The 15,601-nt window shown below is 43.8% G+C and overlaps 2 protein-coding genes and 1 long non-coding RNA gene across 5 annotated transcripts in view; 2 read left to right on the forward strand and 1 right to left on the reverse strand.

Moving 5' to 3' along the window:
* Window positions 1-13,393, forward strand: part of polrmt (polymerase (RNA) mitochondrial (DNA directed)) — a 511,894-nt gene extending 498,501 nt beyond the window's left edge. Inside the window, exon 22 of the transcript XR_009668282.1 lies at window positions 12,301-13,393. The gene's annotated coding sequence lies outside the window, so the exon portion shown is untranslated. The remainder of the gene's footprint in view (window positions 1-12,300) is intronic.
* Window positions 1-15,601, forward strand: part of tmem161a (transmembrane protein 161A) — a 398,404-nt gene that overhangs the window by 352,103 nt on the left and 30,700 nt on the right. The gene's annotated exons all lie outside the window — the stretch shown is intronic.
* LOC132962572 (uncharacterized) overlaps window positions 1-15,601 on the reverse strand; it is a 43,110-nt gene that overhangs the window by 9,177 nt on the left and 18,332 nt on the right. For 2 of the 3 annotated variants that reach the window (XR_009668530.1, XR_009668524.1), the window contains exon 3: window positions 2,829-4,398. The exons of the other annotated variant lie outside the window; for it this stretch is intronic. This is a non-coding gene — a long non-coding RNA (uncharacterized LOC132962572). Of the gene's footprint in view, window positions 1-2,828; window positions 4,399-15,601 lie in introns of those variants that run through there. 3 annotated transcript variants of the gene reach the window in all.

Raw genomic sequence — 15,601 nt, forward strand, 5'->3', positions numbered from 1 at the left:
TCACACTCACACAAATGAACAGTCCACATTCAAGCTACTGCTTGATTAGAATAAGAAATACAACCCTAAATATCCAGTTGATAAAACTGACTGTAAGAGTTAAACGGACACATTTTTATTGTCTTTTTGTTTTTGTTATATTTTTTGGGAGGTCTTTTATTGTACTCTAACCAAATATGTTTAAATCATGCAATATTTTGTTGACATAAATTGACAGCATTAAGACAGAAATATATATTTTGTATACAGTAAGGCCAATCAGTTCTGTATTTAAGGTAGCTAAATCATTTTATTTCAAATAACTTGAGTATTTCAGGCATGACAGGACCCCTACTGTTTCTTTGGCCTTAAAGCCCATGTGAATGAAGAGAGTGGATATTTTCCTTCTGCTCTAATCTCAAACACAGACATACAGAAACACACACTTTTATATGAATGCACATGCAATATGTCCTCAAGCCAGCTGTAGTCCATCCTGCCTGTTTCTTTAGTGTGAGGCAGTGACGTAGCGACACACGTGCGAAAATAGTTATTTGTGCAAAAGCTTTTTGCAGGAGATCATTGGGATTTGTGTTCTTTTTTTTCCTTCAAGTAGGTGTAAATGAAAAATAAGTGTGTGACACATGACACGTGTGTGCATTAGAGTGTGTGTGCGTGTGTAACAGTTATAGCGACTGAATAGCATATGTGGTCGGGTGATGGCAAATTTAGTACCCTCCGGTTTGACTTGAATATGCAAATGAGTACTAAACAGCTTCACCCAGTTTATCCCCGTTGATCCCCGCCACTCATTCTTCTTAACATCCACCACCCTTGTGCTGGTCTTTAATGCTGCTCCCTCCAACAGGGACTCACACCTTTCTACAGTGCCCACACAGACATACAATAGGATGACATGTTTTTCCCTGCCTGCATCTTTTATTTTCCCTTTCACATGTATGTTGTTTTAAATCTAAATATTAAATGAATCAAATAAATTCTATACTTCGTGTCTGGATTGTTGATGCCTAAACCATAAGAACAGATTTAAGCCCACCTGGCTCACACTTTCCTTCCTAGAAGAATACAGTAGCATGAGGAGGCCCCTTAACACTAACCTGATCTACACCTCAGCTTCTTCAGTGTCACTCTGGACTGATTAGACAGAGAAGCTTGATTAAAACTGCCTGAGTCTGATAGAGGAGACGATAACGACCACGAACCAGCCTTTCTAAAATGCCTTAATGCTAACAGTTTTTAGCACGAGCGTTAAAAGAGAATTCATGTCAAAATCCTTACGCAGATTTAGGGGCCAAACATAGCCTGTTGTTTGCTACGTCATAACAACTATTTAGAAATATTGTTCCTTGGTCATTGAGAGAGGGAGAGAGACAGTTTATGTCTGTGAAGTTCAATGCTACACCAGCAGACAAACACATACGTAGTGTAGAACAGGTCTTTAGAGTGGATGATGGCCTGTTTCCAGGACACAGCCAATTCCCCAAATCGCTCTCTCCAATAATTAGTACTGACAGCTCAAAACGACCACGAATGCCACGGGAGTTCACAATGAAACGGACAATTGCACAAACACACAACGGCAGAGTGCAGACACACACATACAAACATGAAAAAACATGTCAATGCACAACAGCAACAACAGTGGATCCATCCGCACAGCTAACACCACATTAAGACCATAAAGCACCGATACATCTCCTGCTTCACGTACATTGCCCGTATCCTGCTGCTCCTGCACTGATACCCCTGATCCCCCCGCGCTTTGACAAGGCGTAATAAAGCCTGTATGAAGCGCCGCATTGTGTGGGGAGAACACAATGTTGCATGCTGAGTGCTGTGAGAAGGGCGTACACCCGTGGGTCCCACGGCGCAGCAGCGCACCAGGGCCTATATCAGGGAGTGCTGCGCATGCTAATGAGGTCATTATGTTATGCCTCTCCCTCGCTCCTGCTCTCCTTTTTACAGTGTGGGCTCAGCCTGTCAGAGGAGGCAGGGTACCCTGCTAATGCAGCCAACCACAGATGTCACATATGGCACAATGAGAAGACACACGAGCGTCTCCGAATGAGAGAAATACGGGTGACGCTCCATTTTTCATCTTGCATCAAAAGCAAGAGCATGGCATCAGTGATTTGCATAAGGTGAGCTTAAAGGAAAGTAAAAGGGGATGGCAACAACGGGGCTAATTGTTCCTGCTGCGTATTCAATCAGCTAACGCGCTGAATTGTATTTCCTTTTTTTTCCCCCTGCTTTGCTAGCGCTATTATTTACAACCGCGGAGGAGGGGTTAAGTAGCAACCACATGCAAATGCAATTACAGGATATTTGCATAGCCGTTAACAATTAGAGGGCAGATGGCAAACAGCGGGCATTAAAAAGAGACCGAGCGCCATCTTGGCTGAGGGAGACAGCTGGCAGACAGGAATCGGCCATTTTGTAAGCATGGGTCGCTGCCAGGCTGAGGCGGAGAGAGGCACCAGTCTCCCTCTGTGTGCCAGCAGATTGGCAGGCAAGGGGGAGTTGTGCTTTAATACCCTTCCCTGGTACATGCAACAACAACATACTCCTCCAACAGTCAGTGACAGAATGATCACAGCACACAGCTCCTGTTGAGAGCTGAGGAGATCAACTGCAACATAACGTGTCTGTGTTCACTTTCAAAACACACTCGCACCTCTGAGCAGAGACGCTATCTTATCATAACGCTGCTACCGGTAGGAGGAGCGTTTCCTATTTCCATTATTCTTGTGGCTTAAAACAATATGTCCCGCAGTATTACCCAACCACAAAACAAAGCAGCTAAATGAAGATACTGTACTCACCAAGAGGTGTGAACGTTTTCCTGTTGTCTTGTATCGCCCATCAAAGCAGACAAAGTTGTACAGTACATGTTTTCTGGCATGGCACGTTTTTTTTTTTCTTTTCTGCTGTCTTCTTCTTCTTCTCTGTTTTCTTTTCAAGGCTTCACCTCTGCACCGGTGCTACATATGCTGGGAGGGGGGGGGGGGGGTTTATTCCGGAGGGTCTTTCAAATGTTTTCAGTCACTGCCAATTGTGTTAAAACATCTCAAAAGGGAGTCTCTCTGAGTGGACTTTTGTTAATGTGGAGGACAAAAAAAAAAAAAAAGTCAGATGGAAAACCACGTAGTAGCAGACAGGAGAAGCGGGTAGGGGTAGGAGTGGAGGGGGGGTTTGAACACGTACAACTACTGTCCTTTTCATCTCTCATTCAATTAGCAGCCATTCACTCGTGCTGCCATGGGATCCCCGCTGCACGGCAGTAAGTGGACTTCAGGTGCTATTTCCACACACATGGAGAGGGAGAGAGCGGTATGAAAGCCCTGGCCCGCCTTCCTCTCTTCCACCTTCCAGATCAATACTGCGCTGCCATATCCTCTGATGGGAGCTGCTGTAGTGAGGGTAAGAAAATCTAAGGTGAAAAGACAGGTTGTGTCTGATACAGGGGATGGGAGAAAAAGTTCAAATTGTCCTTTCATCCTGGCTCATGAGATCTTAGGAATATTGTGCGCCAGGAGCTTGGAAGGAGTGAGCAGAAATGTACCATCTCCACTGGTTTCCTTATTCAAACTGTTAAGGTGGAATGTGTAATAGGAGGGAGGGAGCCGGAAGAAAAAGAGACCTTCGACGTCCTGTCTCATTCCTTTTCAGTTTCTCTCCTTCCCTCACTGTCTCTGTGTCTCTCTGACAAACTTTTATCAAGCGCTGTTGGACGTAGCAAAACCCCCTTCGGGTGAACCACACACAAAGACTCCCTCTCTCTTTCTTTTCCCTCTCCCTTTTTTTCTCAATTTTACACACACATGTGCACCTCCTGACACACATACTGCGTGTGGGGCGGTTGCAGGGTTAGGGCCCTGGCCCTAGCTGATGCTGGCACTGTTTGAGGAAGATAGAAAGAGAGAAGCAGAGAGGAGCTGGGAGCAGTGGTGGTGGTTGGTCCCTGGGCTCCAAGGCCTGCAGGCTGTGCTGGGCAACCTCTGCTAGCCTCTCTCCTCTGTATTGATTTCTCCTGCTCTGCGCTGCTCCGCTCTGCCGCGGAGGCTCCTAGCCGGCGGGGATGAGAGCTCGGCTCACCCGCCTCACCTGCCTCTCTCCTGGCTCGGCTGGCCCAGCCTGCCCACTCTGCCGCAGCTTTGGCTGGCCCCTGCTGGCTCCCCAGGACCCCTGTTTGCAGCGCCGGGGCCACAGGAGAAAGGCAGCCAGAGAGCCCATGGCGATCCACAGCTGTGTTCACCTGCTCTGGGTTCACCCGCTTCGAACCACCTCCTCGAACTGCTTCCATCCTTCTCTCCTTCCATCCTTCCACCCACTCTTCTTCTCTTTTTCCTCCTCCTCCACTACCTCCTCCTCCTCTTCTTCTTCCTCTTCTTCTTCCTGCTGTTCACAAACAAGCAGAGACAGAGATGGAGAAAAAACAAGTTAATCTCAACTTTCAGCAGTTTTGAGTTTACCCACTGAATGTCAATCGTGTGCTTTGATCAGTGAGAAGTCTGGGGTGAGGAATCTGGCATCCTCTCCCAGCCTGAATGTGAACCTGCTAACCTTGAGAGCAAAAACTGCAGGGATTGGAGGCCTGTGAGTTAAGTGTGTCAGGCAGAGAGATACTGGATGCCAAAGGTACTCTCAGCTATTAGATTGTGATGTGCTGCAGATAGCAAATATAGCGAGAGTGGGCCCATTATAAAAATCACCACTGCGTCAGTAAAATACATTAGAAATATTTACAGCAACATTTTCTCTCCAACACCCGACCTCTTTTACTCTCCCTTAAGCTCGCTGAGTTATTCATTTGCCCTTAACGATTATAAACAACAATATGAAATGTGAAACTGATGGAATATTTCAAACTATACCCTCTCTGTTTGCACCATAGTGTGAGTGAAGGAATGGAAATGCTTTGGCTGGACTGGTGGTGCTCTATAGAAACTTTGTCAAAGAAAACATCTCAGCTTTTGTATCAACCCAGAATTATTCAAATGTGTTCAGCAGCCCTCTTCTTATGATAATAGCAGTTTAGGGGAGGGGGGCACATTTCTTTGAGGATTCATGGTCCCATTGTGTTCCTCAACAGAAAAAGAGCCGTGGCCAAATTCAAGCCCAACCAACATCCCACATAGCACTGAACCAACCACACCGTCTTAAAAAATATCCTTAATATCCTCACCGCCTCAGCCACCACAGAGCTGTGACAGCCCTTCTGTCCACCTCTTTCTGTATAAGAGACTAAAACCCACAGGCCGACTGCCAGGGAATAGAGAAGTAAAGTGTAGAGGTTTAGAGTCGGTGGGCCGGCAAGGCTTTGGAAGGAAGAGCTGTCTGTTAAGGAAGGGGGTACAAGAGTTGCATTGGGGGGGTTACACAGTTGGGACAAGAGAGGCAAGTTTGGGCAAGGGGGGGTGAGTTAAGTTAGGGGAGGGGGGGGGGGGGGGGGCATGGATGGGGACCGGGGGTGCGGTGCATGTCTCAGACACAATAATACTATTCATTGGGCTCAGACATGGGTGTTAACTCCCCTCTGACAGAGCACAATGGGGCTCGGCGGCATTCAGGCAGCCTCGGTGATATTGTTAGTTCAGGGCTGCATTCTCCCTGCTGCAGAACAGAGCGCCTGCATTGTACCAGTCCAGCACGATGGATGGATGGAGGTTTGAGAGGTGAAAGCCAAAGAAAGAGAGAACAGTACGTTTGTCTATCTGTCAGAAGCTGAAGGAACCAGCGGCAGAGGGAACAGGGGGTGTAGATGGCGGGGATGGGGTGTTTTTGCCCCATGGCATTAGACCTGTTTGTTTCAAAACATAAAACTGAGACTTAAAGAGGATGTGTAATAAATATTACTCAAGCAGCTGAGTGCAGGACTAAAGGGGCATTCAAGAAGAAGGGGACACAGACAAAGAGAAGAAGGCTTGGTAGACTTTTTGAGGGAGAAAACACAGCAAGTTGATATGCTGCTTTAGAGTTTAGGTGCATTTTCTTCATTTACCTTAAAAGAGGAAGAGCACTGAGGAATGGGATAGGGGAATGACAGAAAATGAGAAGTGGAGGTTGCTGCTGTTTGTGACTCAACCGAGTTAACATCCAACTACCAAGAGACCTACTTTTCCAGAGGAGAAGAGAGGAGAGGAGACGCCGTCTATGATTTGAAGGGAGAGAAAAAAGAGCTGTGATCCAGCACAGAAGGCATCGGGACTGAAGGCTGTGACAAAAACATTAATACAAGGCAGGTCTTCAACCTAACGTAGCGCAAATCTGAACTGAATTTCCAGAAAATCAACAACTTGAATTTAAGGTTGAAACATCTTGTGAGTCAAATCCAGATATTTAAGTATCGCAAACGAAAAGGCCCCGAGTAAGAAGATGTACCTCAAAGACCTGTACGTGGTTATGTTTCTCTAAATGAGAAATTATGTGAAAGAACAATTATTAGACGAAAAATGGATTAATCAGTAAATAGAAGATCAAATTTCAGGCAATTACCCATACAGGCACATCCAACTATCTAATGAAGTAGGTGCGCAGGACATCAAACTATCACAGTGTGAACAAATTTGACAAAGGTTCAGAGGGACCGAAACATTGTGAAATTGGTGATGCAGAGCCAGAGTAGTGTGCGGGACTTTTTCTTTTCAGTGTGAGTTAATTTGAAAATATTCTGCCAGCACTTATGTTAATGTTAAGGGGTTAAATCATTTTGGGTTTTCATTGCTGGTAATTCATTTGCAGGTTACTAATTTATGTATATGATTATTCGTTGCAACTCGTGAATAAGGCAAAAGATTTGAGAATGTCCATGAGTGAGTGCATCTTAAGGTGTCCATCTCCCAAACTGAAATGAGTCTGAAGACAGGTCAAACATAAAGGTAACAGTATGTTATCATATTTGGTCATTTCAACATCATCCTTTGAAGCCACAGTCACTGATTGTCTACCTTCACCTGAAGCATTACAGAGATTTTATGAAGGTATTTTAAGTGTTGTTGGATATAAATAATCAGAGGAAGCACAAAGCACATTTCATACACAAACATACACAGTATCAGTGCGCCTTCTGCACCTGACAATCTGCTGCCATGAACAGTACTTTGTTTGTTTCCCCTCTGGTTAACTCTGACCAGCCGTTCCCATGGCAACCTTACCTACTCATTCCCTGTGTGAACGTGTGTGTGTGAAAGAGAATACGCGAGATAGGGGGGGGGGAAAGGGAAAAGGAAAGAGAAAGGTATGTGGGGTTGTTCGAGGGTTTAAAGGAGGCCTTCCTGCTCTTAATACAACAAACTTACGCGTGTGTTTGGCAAGAGCATATGTGTGCGTTTTGTGTGTGTTACAGGAGGTAGAAATATCAATGCAGTCATCCTCTTAGTGCACACCTTAATCCTCAATGAACTGTGGATGATACTGTGGCATCCAGGAGAAGCTACAGTCATCTGAATTCACTGCCAGCACTGTAGGCCAAACTGCCTCTTCAGATAAGGAAAGGACTTGTGGTGTGATGCTGGGGTGTCAGGCAGGCAAGGCCAGGCCAGTGCACGGCTCTCATCAGGGGGCTAATGCCCTTCAGGGGTGGCTGAGGTAGTGAGGGTATTGCCCTTTGTCCCTAGTGGGGGGATTACACTGGTCAACCATCACAGACAATGTACCCCCCTCCTGGGATAGGAGGACCAACCTGCTCTCTACCAATGATAGGGGCAGTCAACTGATCACTAACTTAATTAAGGCTAGAAGTAAGAGAGGAGGGAGAGAGTGAAGCAGAAGAAAGAGAAACAGGTAGAGAAGAAGGAGAGCTAAGCGTGGGGATAAAGAAGACAAAGTGAGAGGAGAAGAAAGAGAAGCAAGGAGCAGAGGGACATGCTAAAATAAGATGAGGGACAGAGTTAAAAAGAAAGCAATGGGAAGCAGCAGAGGGTTGAAGCGAAGGCTTCTCTAGCACAGGATTAGGGGAGGGAAGATGAAAGGATCAGGTCTAACAGAGGACAGGAAGAAGGGCCAGGAGAGATGGCCAGAGGAGGGAAGCCAGGGACTTAAACTCCAAGCAGGGAATCAAGGAGTAGAGGAAAAATGAGGAGAAAAAGGAGTGCAGGTGTGAAAACTCCCTCCCTCTTTTTTCTGTTTATGCCACTGCACACACACCCATTCAAATCCAAAGAGGAATGCAGCAGATAATTGTATTAGAGTGGACTTTAATAGAGGATATTTAGGGGACAGGTAGCGGACCCAGGTAGCATAGCTGCAGACAGATATGGCTTTGCAATACTTAACAACAGGGATTTGGCAGCACTGTTGATTGAACATGCCAAATCCCATTTGTCGGAGGGCTGTGCGCGTTTGTATCGACACTCTGTAACCTTGTGGCTCCGTAAAAGGAGACCTCAAAGTGTGTGTTTGTGTGTGTATTTTCCTGGCGGGCAGGCGGGCAGGCAGGCAGGCAGGCAGGCAGGCAGGTGGGTGGCATGTTTCAGTGGGATATAGGTGCAAAGTCCCCTCAATCTATGCTCCTCTCATCCCTTCATCCTTCCATCTTTTCCATTTTTACACAGCTGTCCATCTCGATTCCCTCTTTTTGCAAAAAAGGGTGACAAGAAAGAGATAGAGAGGCTTTCTTAACACTTCTTTTCTTGCTTTTCCTCCCTCCCTCCCTCCCCTCTCCCTCCGTTCCTGCCATCCCCTATGGTAGAGCTGCCAGACAGGAGTGCTCAGCAGCTCTCCGAACGTTATTGATCCTGAGAGCAAGCCGGCCAGGGAGTTAGTGTCTCTCTCTCTCTCTCTATCTCTATTTCTCCTCCCTCCATCACCCTCACCCCCCATCGAAGCCCACGACTTTTTCTCCCCCATCCCTCCCTCCCTTACTGCCTCTACTTCATTTATCAAGGTTAAAGAACTCTTAAAAAAAAGGGAAGAGGGGGTCGTCGGGATGTTATCTGACTTCATGAAAGAAATCCCCTCAGGCCACTCCACTAGAGGAGGATGCTCTTCGCAAGGCCCAACTCCGCATACACACACACACACACACACACACACACGCGCGCGCACACACACACACACACACACACACACACACACACACACACACACACACACACACACACACACACACACACACACACACACACACAACCATAAATACACACAAATCATGCAGTGGCACCAAGCAGCGGCCCACTCATAGGTAGTCAGAAATAGACAGCAACATGTCCTGTTTGGTACACAGCAGCAAGACATACAGGAATAGAAATGAAGAGGATGGATGAATGGAAAATTACAAAATTAGTCACTGAGTGTTATCCAACAAACTCAAACATGGGCATTACAGTGCCACTGTGCAACACACACAAGAGTTAACATTACACAAGTTTACTGTATAAACTAATGTTTCATTAGTCACAAGCCATTAGTGAGAAACATGTTTGGGGGTCCAAAGGCACTACAGGCATTTCAGTGAGGGGTCAATCAGATAGAGTAATTTGACTAATTGAGTAATTTGGAAAAAAGTCACAATCTTGTAAATAAACAGTATCTGTAGAGCTGAAACTACAAGTCAATCAACAGATAAGTTGATAAGTTGACAGAAAAAGACAGGCTATTCAGAAACGATCTGATATTCAATAGGGCTGGGTTTTGTCAAGGACCTCACAAATCAATTCGATTGGGGTCACAATTCGATTTGATATTGATTCGATATCTATTCGATTTGATATTTGATATTGATTCCATAATACACATAGATGACAGAAATACCCTCATAATTCATTATAGTACCTTCTGAGATTTGTTAAATAAGTATGTGTGCATTACTTGTGTTGTTTTAAAACAAACTGACTCAAACTTTTATTTTATCGTTACATTGTTCTTTAAAAATAAAAAAATAAAACATGAAAGTACAGTAACACTCTAAAGTGCGCACCTGTGCCTGAGCTGAATTTACAGCACAAAAGTAATAAACATAACTGTAATTACATGGAAAAAAAGTCAAATGTATGTACACCTAAACACAAATCTTTCCTCTTTGTTTGACTGTCTTTTTTCTTTTAAAGTGTCTGTAGTCTAAGGCGTTTTCCCTAATTTTTCCAAAAGGATGTCAGATGAAGTCCCAAATAACTATTACAACTTAAACAAAATAATAATAATAAAAACAAATATTAAATTTCACAGATGTTGAAATAAAATGAAAAACAACCAGTGCTTTTGAAATGTTTTTTTCTAGCGCTTGGTGGACAAGGAACTACTATAAAACAATGAAAACAACACACAATCAAATAAAATGTGTAAAAAATGTAACAATATATCCATAATATGCTCAGTGCCTACTGTGTAAACTGTGCATTCTATCTTCACCACATCACAGATCTCTGAATACTAGAATGAGCAGAATAGGATGAATCCATTCAAAACTGTTCTAGCGTTCGTATTTCTGTGCTGTGGGCACGCCGTTACACCTGTTTCAGGTTGCATTGGCTTCTCATTGGCCCATACATGTCAGCTGATTGCATAAACAGGCTCTGATTGGTCGACAGACAATAACAAGATGGCTGCATCCACATTAGCTGAGTGAGCTAACATAAGTGACACTATTTCACTCAAATGTATACATAAATCATCACAGATTTCATGAGTTTTGGGGAGGATTGGATCCGGATAGTCACTATGAACTGATATTCTCAGTGGGATAGAAAAGCCACTGGATGTAGCAGAAACACAAGCAGTTTATCACTGGAAAGCTGCCATTCTCAAAATGTGAGTGGATTTCAAAGTAAGTTGCTATGTCGTACTGTTTCATGTTAAGAGCTGATGAAGACAACAATTGTATGATGTATGTCGACCTCATAGGGTTCTAACTAGTGCAGCTATAACTAGGCTTAAAACGTGCCTTAGTTTTTTGACAACAAAATATTAGATCTCAGGATTTACTGAATCCATATTGAATTGATAAAACATATAATGCAGTTAGCTATACTTTTACTAGACCTTAATAATAAAAAATCATTCATAAATGTGTATTTGCTAGTGAAATATAAATATTCGTTGGCTTCTTTTGTCCTTTATGATAACTACCGCTAACTAAAAAATGACAGCCTACTTGAAACTCCATTACTGCTCTGCTAGCCTAACTTTCAAATCTCTCAAGGCACATGTTATACTGCTCAAAATTCTTATTTTAGTTCTTAAACAATGTGTCAATTACACTCAATTATAGACAGGGATAGACCAAAGCACATTTCTCATTTACATGTGAAGACTGTCAATTTAGCTGTAGAGTTAGGCGACTGTCGCTGGCAGATTCTTCAGGTTTAGGTTGCTAGCTACAAGCTAATTAAAGTCACATAACTGGCTAGCTTATTAAGCTAGCTTGAGCAACATGAGTCTACTTTAAATGTTTCCAGATTTGTTATAAAAGCCTTGTACCACATTATGTTATCTATAACTTACCAGTTTGCGCCCCTCCACAGTCCAAACAAAGAAGTTGTAAAGCCCCGTGGAAACCACAGCCTGATGTGCTTTTTTTTGGTTAAATTTGCTAAGCTATGGTTGAATAATAGTTGGAGACTCCGAATTGTCCCTGTTTTCAATATGTTTTAAGACCAAGTGGATAATTAATATCCAGAAATTATTTTTAAGTTGAGGCCCAGTAGTGGTTATAAAGCATATAACCAAATTGAAAGGAATTAATCAATTAATTAAATAGGTCTACAAAAAGAGATCACGTTAAGGGGGAACTTGTTTGTCAGTAGTCTACAAACAAAACTTTACATAAAAGTAGCCTACGTCTTGAATAGTTAGATTGCACAAAGCCTCCAGACCTGTAAATGTCAAGCTTCATAATCCATCCATAGAGCCAATACAGATTCTGCATTTCCAGCTTTTAAGAGACTGTGGCAGCTATTGTCCCTGTGTGTAAAAGGACTGGAAATGGCTGTACATGTGGAGTACATCCTGTCTTCCATTGTTACTGCTTTCACTCTCCCCTATAAAGGCCTGCCTGCACTCCAGGCTACAACAGCCAGGCAAATACACACAGCAGCACATTACAGAGCCATACCTTCCCCTCCCTTTGTGCTCAGTAATTGCCACAATGCATCTTCTCGTCCAGCTAATTAAGTGAGTCTTTCCCATTGTCTCCCAATGCTATCACCCCTTTACACGGGGAGAGAGAGTCAGAGGGAGGACTATTAAAGCAAGGGATGGGAAGAGCAAAGGGGTGGAACAAATACAAAGAAAGAAGTCCAAATAGAGAAAGGATGATTGACAAAGGCATGTGTCTGTGTCCTAAATGTTTGGCAGTGTAAAAAGGTTCCTGTTGTGTGTGTGTGTGTGTGTGTGTGTTCTTTGGGTGAGCAGTAAACACCATATTTATGCTATCAGGCCAACATCTTCATTCTTCACAAAGTTATTTCAGTCATCAAGAAACAAAGTCATCTTTTAAAGATGCAGCAATGCTTCTTGTAAATGACAACATTATAACTGAACATTTTCTCTCTTTAGATGGATATACTGTATGTCCTTACAATAATATAACATGAGAGTTGGAAGTGGTTTTGATAATAGCCATGACAGACAGTTTAACATGAGAGGATGTGCTGCAGGGTAGGGTAGGTTAGTCTCCATCAACTCAAAAAAAAGTCTTTAGGTTATTGTTATTTCACTTGAGTGTTTGGTCTTTACTGTGAAGAGTAATGTTTGTGCAGAGATTGATGCTAGAAGGAGATTTTGACATTCATCTGGTGAAAGCTCTTTGCTCCTCTTAAGTCTGAGTTAAACACATGAAGTAAGGATTTGTGACATTACTTCCATTAAGGAAGCTTGTAGTGGTCAAATATATGAGTGTGTTGTGGAAAATATTTGACATGGACTGATTGGAAATGAACACTTTTTAAGCATGCTAGATTTTTCTAGAATATTTTTCTAGATTAAGTACATTTTTCAAATGTTTCTAGAAGTTTTAATTCCGCCTATAAAACATACAAATGAAATGTTTGTAATTTCACTTTGGTGACTGAACTGTTGCTCTTTTACACAACTTCACAAAAGATGTGACTTTGTTTAAGGAGAGCACTGAATCAGCTTGTATTATTTTATACATGTTGCAGTTGTTTGGCTCTCACAAACATTTGACTTTACTAAATCCGTGCAGAACAATGGAGACACATAAATGAACAAATAGGGAAAAACCTAAACTTCCTTTGTTTTCCGTTTTTCTTTATGTCCATGCTGTTCTGACTTTTTTTGTGTGGTTAACAGAAGAGTTAGTTGGACACAGACCTACAGGATCATCTAAATTCTATTTCTCTCTCTAAAGTTGCTTGGAGAGCCCCAATGCTGCCCTCACTCCCAAAAAAAGCATACACAGAGAGGCAGACACTCGGTCAATGCTCAAGTCCACTTGCTGACCTCTCAGGCCAGACTCTCTCTTCCACACCCCCTATCCCCCCCCAACAAAAAAAAATCTCCTCCAAACCCTCAACCCCCTCCTTGATCCCACCCTCCCACCCCCATCCTGAAAACTTTGCCTTCCCACACTCAAGTTCCTGTCAAGGTCCTGACAGACAGACAGACCCACAAGTAGGGTGACATCATGATGCAGAGAGAGTGAGTGAGAGAGAGGAAGGGGGCTGCCTGCATGTCTGCCCCCAGCACCCACACAATACAGCAGGGCATCTGGCACTTGGGTGGTGGTGGTGGTGGAGGAGGCGTTGGGGGACAGGGTGGGGGTCTGTTAGACAAAGCGTTTACATCCCCCTCCCCAGAATATGATTAAAGTTTGTAAAAGACGTAAATGTGTAAGGAGAAGAAAAGGACTGGGATGAGGAGGTTGACTGGATGATATACAGTTAAGACAGAAATGAGTCGTATAGAAAATCAAGCAGGTTTCTGGGAAGTTTGTGGATCTCTTAATTGGAATCTGTCGGCTGTATCTATTGTAAGACATATAAATAATAGAAACATTTTCACGTACCTTTTGAATTCTCAACCTTTTTTGGTTGATTTTATTCCCACACACTGAATTTGAACTTGTTTTTAAGTAGCAGGTGTACTGGTGGGATGTGCGTGGATTTGTGTCTGTTTGGCCATGTCACTTGCAGCTTGTTAATGTGCAGCAACCTGGACTAAACAATGGTGCCAACGTTATAGGAATAAGTGTCATAATATTCCTACTCTCTCTCTCTCTCTCTCTGCGGCAGCCCCCACCTCTGCCTCTGTCTGAGAGGCCGTCTACTCACTGTGTGCACACAAGTGTGTGTCTGTCTGTGTGCATACATAAAATAAATGAGCTGTGCTTATGCATTGTGCGAGTCCACAGGCCCGGTGTATATATTAGAAATGTGACTTGACCCTGGCAGGCTGAAGCAGGGTTTGTGCTACGTACTGGGCGTGGGAAAAAGGGGAGACCTCTTTTCACAGCTGCTCCGGCCGTTGCATTGAACCAATGGAGGCCCCCAACAACCCCCCAACCTGCCTCTGCCGCTAATGCCCCCTCCAACCCCCCCCCCCCCCCAACACACTCCCCTTTTTCTCTACCCCTTTCCCATTCACTGTGCAGCCTGCTGCCTTTCAACAGACCCCTCGTTCCTCCCTCCTACGCTCTGTTTGTCACCCTACTACACCCCACCCTCACAGCCAGCACCAGCCTTTAATTCAGCCACCTCGCCATTCAGACAGGGTGCATTGAGATGCCAGAGGCCTCTGAGGCTTTAAGGAGGGTAAGAAAAACAACACAGCTCACTTGCTAATGATATCAAGCAACTAATACTATTCTGAAAAAGAACCTCACAAATCTAATTTGCTTATGAGCGTCTGTAACGGAACATCACATCTATTTGTCTCACTTCTTTTCCTCATGAGGTTCTTCAACATTTTGTCGTTCTTCAAACCAAATGTTCTCATTCTAATCCTCAAATTCTCCCCTTCTTTCCTCCTCAGAGCCCCTCTGCAGAAACACTTTAATTTATGTGAACATACGCCCGCACTCCACTCAGACACACACATAAATGCACACACAAACCCTCATTCTCCCCCTCCCTCTATCCATCCAGTGTATTCATTTGAAGAGATTTATTCCCTATCAAGCAGCATAATGCAGAGGGTATAATTCAAATCAACTTTTAAGAACAGCCAAGCAGCGCAGCAGTTTATGTATACAATTCTAGAACGCCTAGTGACAAAAAAAAACAAAACAGCAAACAGTGGGGTATTAAAAGCAGATTGGCAACTTTAAGAAGCAATGGGTGGGCGATGGGTGTTTGGTTTTGCTTTTAAAGATAACCTATTACTGATAACCCTCACAGCCGCTCTGTTTAAACACATGAGGCGAGCTTCATTTCCTTCAGATACTCTTGTTAATCTGACTGTATAAATCAGGCTCACACACCCCCACATGCAATTTTAGAGAAACTTTAAAAGGTCACATAATGTGCAGAATAACTCCGACTGATTCTCGGCAGCCGTCCTATCGCTGCTGTCAAGCCACCCCTGCTGATACACCAGGCGTGTTGAGGAAATGTTGAGGAGCAGCGAGGGGGGGGGGGGAGAGGGGGTAGGGGGGTTGTAGCCGAGAACCTGAAAGGACTCCATCTCCCTTGGCCAACATGCCATG

Source organism: Labrus mixtus, chromosome 3 (assembly GCF_963584025.1).
Source record: "Labrus mixtus chromosome 3, fLabMix1.1, whole genome shotgun sequence".
NCBI classification, from domain to species: domain Eukaryota; kingdom Metazoa; phylum Chordata; class Actinopteri; order Labriformes; family Labridae; genus Labrus; species Labrus mixtus.